Source organism: Octopus sinensis, unplaced genomic scaffold, assembly GCF_006345805.1.
Source record: "Octopus sinensis unplaced genomic scaffold, ASM634580v1 Contig16873, whole genome shotgun sequence".
Classification (NCBI taxonomy): domain Eukaryota; kingdom Metazoa; phylum Mollusca; class Cephalopoda; order Octopoda; family Octopodidae; genus Octopus; species Octopus sinensis.
Window position 1 is genome coordinate 11,084 of NW_021834642.1, and position 6,417 is coordinate 17,500.

At 45.2% G+C, this 6,417-nt stretch overlaps 1 long non-coding RNA gene across 1 annotated transcript in view; it reads left to right on the forward strand.

The window, feature by feature from the left end:
- The first annotated feature begins 2,011 nt into the window (after nucleotides 1-2,011).
- The window catches only part of LOC118761732, a 17,606-nt gene continuing 13,200 nt past the window's right edge, over nucleotides 2,012-6,417 (forward strand). Inside the window, exon 1 of the long non-coding RNA XR_004997599.1 lies at nucleotides 2,012-2,022. This is a non-coding gene — a long non-coding RNA (uncharacterized LOC118761732). The remainder of the gene's footprint in view (nucleotides 2,023-6,417) is intronic.

Here is a 6,417-nt window from a genome sequence, read left to right on the forward strand (position 1 = left end):
CGTCTCGATAGCATTGCCAAGCCATGGATTTCTGGAAGTTATCCATAGGCCCCGGCCTAAACGTCGTCCTGAATAGGCGAGTTAGGAATTTCTCGTCGACTCCCAGGTTTGCCCCGAGTGTGTCGTCGGACCTCCCCTCCACTAGTCCTCTATAGAACGCTTTAGTCGTTTGTAAGTTGCACAAGTTTGACACCGGTCGGCAGAGCTGCTGTAGAGCTTGGCGACACTCTCAGTGCCAATCGCCCAGTTTCGGTCTCTTCTTGATCCACGTTTGCAGTTCGGTCAGTGAGACGAGCTGCGGGAAGGCGCGCCTCACAAACGGCGCCCACACCTGTTCACCGTTATCGATGAAGTTCCAGAGATGTCGCAGTCTCAGCGCATGCCTGCGCATCATCAACCACGGCATGCCCAGTCCTCCATTCAACGGATGTTGACAGCAAATGGACTTCCTCACCATCGGAACGACACCCTTCCACAGGAAGCGGAAGAGTATGCGCTCCAGTTTGGTGATGGTGGCGTGAGGACAAGGCACGACGGTCAGGCGGTAATCGATGACGGATGCAATGTACGCGTTCGCCACCTCCGCCCGACCTTTTATAGACAGCTTTCTCTCGGCCCATGTTTGGCTGAGAGCGACCACTCTACTCGTGATCTCGTCCCAGTTCTTATCCATTTGGAGGTCCGGACTGAACCAGACCCAGAGCAATTTAACCGGTCCGTCCGTCCAGCGTCCCACTACTGAGCCGCAGTCGGACGGCATGGGCTTACCTCTCTAGGTGCCGAGTAGCAAACCCACTGACTTTTCCGGGTTAATCTTCGCTCCCGCCACCGTTTCGTATTTTCTTAGTGTCTCGCCTATCATCTGGATGTGTTTGTCTCTCGACACTATGACGGTGACATCCTCTGCATATGCCGACACGCTCGTTCCGCAACCCAGTTCCCGTGGGATGCCCCTCAGTGTCGCCAGCTTCCGTAGTAGCGGCTCGAGAGTCAATACATACAGAAGCGCCGACAGGGGACACCCCTGACGGACCGAACGCGTGATGTCAAAAGGTTTCGACAGGTGGCCGTTCACCCGAATCACCGATCGGATGCCGCTATACAAGGCAGCGATCCAACCGCGGAAGACGGGACCGAAGCCAGCCGCCCTGAGGACGGACGCCAGGTACCGATGGTCGACCCTATCGAAGGCTTTAGACTGATCCAAATTTATCAGCGCCCCACCCATGCCAGGATCCTTAACTACCCTGTCCACAATGTAGCGCATCAGATGGAGGTTGTCATGTATGGTTCTGCCTGGCACGGCGTATGTTTGCGCCCTGTCGACCAGTTTACCAATGACAAGCGCCAATCTCTCGGCTATTACTTTGGCCAAAATTTTCAAATCTGCGTTGAGCAGAGTGATGGGCCTGAAATTATTTATAAAATTCCCCTTGTTTTGGTCTTTCTTCAGCAACGTCACTGCACCTCGGTTCACGAAACCGGGGATTCTCCCGTTTTGTTGCCAGTTGCAGTAGACTGATGCCAAGAGGTCGCCAAACAAGTCTGGCATTTGACAATACAGCTCGTAGGGTAAACCATCCAATCCAGGCGACTTATCCCTCGCGCAGCCCGCCATCGCATCCCGCACGTCAGCGGCTGTGATGGGACTTTCACAACACTCCGCTTCTCTTGCCGAGAGCCGCGGCGGGTCGGTCAGGTAGGCACTGAAATCCATCCCGCGTTCCGACCCACCACTCGCACCAAACATTCGAGCAAAGTGCTGTTGAAAGACCTCACACATCCTTTCGGGTTCGAGTAAACTGCATCCCTGTTGATCTATTAGAGACCGAATGGTGGCTCTGTTGCCACGCTGCGCCTGCGCTACCCGGGCCTCTCGCGCAGCTTCGATCCCTTCGTTCTTTAAGGCACGCATTTTAGCTCTGACGACGTAACCCTCGTGCTTGGCGTTGAGGTGTTGGTCGAGGGCCATCCTCGCAACCAGCACGCTGGTTGCGCTGCCAGTGGTAAGTGCCTCTTCTAGTTTCTTAACCAGGTCTCCCTCTACTCTATTTCGATCTATCGCTAATTCCTTGCTAAACCTAATTGATTCCGATTTTATTGCCATTTTCAGGGCGAACCACCAGCGGTTGTTAACGACGGCTCCTGTCAGCGCCCTCTTAATTAACTCGCTAATCCGGTTCCTGTAAACCTGTCGCGCTAAGAGCGACGTGATCAGTTTCCAGTAACCGGGACACTGTCTATGTGTCTTATCTAAGTCGGGCGTACACGTCACAAATTTGTGATCTGTGTAGCTGACTATTTTAAATTGTGGATATCCTACACTATCCCTATCCGCTGTCCTGCATAGAATTCTATCTAGATAAGATCTCGACGATCCGACGCGGTTTGTCCAAGTCCACGTTGGCACGTTCGGATGGTCGAGTCGGAACCTGTCAGACAAATGGAAATGTCTGAGTAGGTCTTTGAAGCACTTACACCCCCCTTCTATTCCTATCCATTCCCACATAATCTAGATGCGTGTCCAAGGTAGCGTTCCAATCCTCTACTAACAGTAAAGGTTTAGACGTAACCAGGAAAACCTCTAGACGTCTGAAGAAATCCGCCCGACCCGCTAAGGACGGTGCATAAACTGCCATCAGATGGAATGCACACCCATTTCTTCCATCCACGTCCAAGACAACCAGCCTACCCTCCGGGTCTAGGAATATTGTTCTTACTTTTACATTTAGACTCTTTCGAAAAAGCACCGCGGTACCTCCACCACTCATGTTCGGCAAACAAGGAGAAAAATAAATGTCGAATTGATCGCCAAACATGGACGCGAGGGCCCGCGGCTTGCTGAGTCTGGTTTCACTGATAGCTACTATATCCACGTTCAGTGACTTGATGTCGTTTAGAAGGTAACCTTGCTTCCAAGCCGACGCCAAGCCACGCGCATTCACACAACCTAATTTAAGCATAATTGACGTTTAAGAAATTTGTGTTTCACACACTACATTGGAAGAGACAAGAGGCAAGAGGGAAGGTCACTTACTCATTTCGAAAGTTTCAGTTTTTTCTTCTTCTTTTGTAGTGTCTTTGAGGAGGTGTTTGTATAGTTTTTTTGAGAGGTATCGTTGAAACCCGCCTACCGCATTTGGAAATATTGTTTTCAGTGTATGGTGTTGTGTTTGCGTTATGTGTACAATTCTTATGTGTTTCGGTGGTGTGTCTTAAAGTCATCTTCACAGATGTTCGTGTTGGATGCAATGTAATCCATTAAGTTTTTTATTGTCTGTGTCTATTGCAGTTAGCTGTGTGTGTGTGGTTTTGCGGGTTCATTGATGTTTTTGATTGTCTAAGGAGATGCTGTCCGGAGTTAAAAATCTCCCTGCTTTACTTACTTGTTTGGTGGGCTTTTTTGATCTTTTCCTTTTACCCCCTGTGGCTATTTGCCATTCCGTCGAACTTTCGTCGTTGGACGATGAGTCCGACGAATCAGAAGGGGGTAAAGGCAAAGCGTTTGCGTTAATATGTATGCTTGTAGAAATTGTTGATGTTTTGTGCGGTGTTTGTGTTGTTGGGGTGTTAGGGGTAGAATTTGTCTCCTCGTCACTGTTTTCTGTTTGTTTAGTTGTCGTCCTCGGTGTTGGTGTTGGTCTATATTTTGTTGGTTCAGTATGTTGAATTGGTTGCGACGTGAACGGTGATTGTGTTGGTGCTGTTTCTTTTCTTGGTGATGTTGTTGGTGTTTGTTTGCTGGTTTGTTGTTTTTCTTGGCATTGTTCCATAATTGAGTGTGTTGGTGTTGGTGTTGGCAACAAGGGTTTTTAAATTTTTTTTCTGTTTTGTTCTTTCTTGTTTTTTCTGTGCCAGAGCGCACTTGGCAATTAAATGTTCTGGGCTGCCACAGTTGTAGCATCTGGGCTTTTTGCCTTCTGCTAAATGGATCCTATCAGGTAGGTTCTCGATAGAGGACCCCTCAACCTGGATGGTCACTACTATTGTTTTACCACCCCAATTGTCGTTTTTGTACACGGCGATTTCTAATATGTTTATCGTTTTCAAATGGTAACAGATCGCTCCTGTTATCCATTTGTTAGGTATCTCGGGAGGTACATTTTAATGCTAATTCTACTCACTCTCTGGCCTTTGTAATATGGGATCGTGATGATTTCATCATTTTCCAAAGACTCCGTAGAGTGAGCTTTTGCCACTTCCTGGTTAGGGAAGCGGACCACCACTGTATTAAACTGGGGACCCCAGTTTATATATTCTTTTTTTCATTATGTTTTTTAAACACATTTCTATGTCCTTTTTTGTAATCTGTTCATTTTGTTTTTTGTTTTGTTTTTTATAATTTTATATATAATTGTCTTATTTTCTATTTGTTCCTTTATGTGTTGAGGTCTATGCAGCACTAAATCCTGCCCTTGGGTTGTAAAGAGTGCTCTCGTTTCTATTAATTCTTCATTCGTAAATTTTATCATTTCTTTTTTCTGACGCAGGGCGTCAGCGAAATTTACTGTTATATTTTGGCAGTTGTTGTTGTTGTGTGTTTTTGTTGTTGTTGTATCCGAAATATTCTTGGACGTGGCTTTTCCAGGTGCCGTTGATTCTCTTATGTTAATATCTTCACTATTAGATGGTAAAATATTTATTTCATTTTTGTTGTTGTTCTTCTTGTTGTTGTTTTTGTTAATAGTATTCGCGTGAATTTCATTTTTATCATTTATGTTGGTCGTAGTGGTGGTGGTGGTGGTGGTGTAGGTTGTGATGGTAGCAGTAGTAGTCTCGTTGTTGTTGTTGTTGTTAGTGGTGGTGGTGGTGGTGGTGGTGGGACAGGGCTGTTACCGCAAGTGGTTGCAACGTTCACTACCACGTCACTCAGGTTTGTCTTTGTCGAATGTGTGTGCGTGCATAAGTTCTTTTTTTCTCCTAGCGTTTCAAGTCTGGGAAAATGCTGGTCCATAAAGGAACGCGACCAGCGTTCTACAATAACATTTCTCGACATTTTTTAACGTCGAGAAGAAAAATATACAAATTAAATAGGGTTGAAACTGCCCCTAGGGGCGAATTCCTCCCTTGGAAAAGCACTCAAACGAAAGTTGGGTGCCTTACACACCTTATTTACAAAAATGTACACAAAATATGGGCTATAAATAGTCAAAATAAACGATTACCTTCGGAGCCGATGTGACAACACGTCTGTCGATAGATAGATAGATACATACATACATACATACATACATACATACATACATACATACATATATCAATACAAGCATACATATGAATAACATACATCTATATATTTATATGGTCATCTCTATCTCTTCTTCTCTCTCTCTCTCTCCCTGTCTCTTTCTTTCTCTGTGTATATATATATATTATATATATATATATATATATATATATATATATATATATAGTCAATTCAAATAAGCAAAGAATTCAAATAAACAAATAAAAAAAAGAAAACGATGAATGTGAGAACGTGCGGCAAGAAATTTATTAATTTGACGCTCGGTGAAAGGAGAGAGTTTAATGTTTCGAGCATAGCTCTTTGTCGGAAAAGAGAAAGTGAAAAGTCAAAAGAAGAAATCGCCGACGGCCCATGTGTAATTACACTGTGTGTGTGTGTGTGAGTGTGTGTGTGTCTGTGTGTGTGTGTGTGTGTGTGTGCGTGCGTGCGTGCGCGCGCGATTGTACAATAAATACGCATAAATACACAACACATCTATATGTATGCGTGCGTATGCATATATATACATGTGTCTGTGTGTGTTTGAAAGGATGTATGCATGCGTCTCGTCTATGTCTGAAAGTATTTGTGCACGTGTGTCTATTTCCGGGAGTGTATTGGTATCTATAAAATGTACTTGTATGTGTGCGTCGTGGTGCGTGTGCGTATTTGTGTATTTGTGTGTATACCGCACCTCTGTATGTGTATGTGCATGTTGTATACGCGTGTGTACGTGTATGTGTATGTGTGTATGCGAACGCACTCGCTCGCGCACGACAAGATAGCCATTTCTTCCCGCCATTTCCCACACCAGATGGAGCTGTCAAACATTTCCATCGACAAATGGTCAGAAGAAATAACGATTGCTTTTGTCCATGATTGATTCCACATTCCAATACATTCTCCTCTACAGACTTGTGGAGAGGGGTGGGGTCTAGCGTTTGGACTAGTGTGGCGTGTGATGTGATGCACTGGGTCCGGTGTGCTCTTTGTGGTCCATAGTTGTTTGTTGTGTACAGTGCTGTGTGTATGTGTGTCTATGTGCATGTTTAAATGCGAGTATGTATATGTCTATGTACATGTTTAAATGCGTGTATGTATGTATTTATGTCATTAGTGCATGATCCATAGAGCCTGTGTAGAACTTTAATCTTTAATCTTTTACATGTTTCGTTCATTGGACTGTGGCC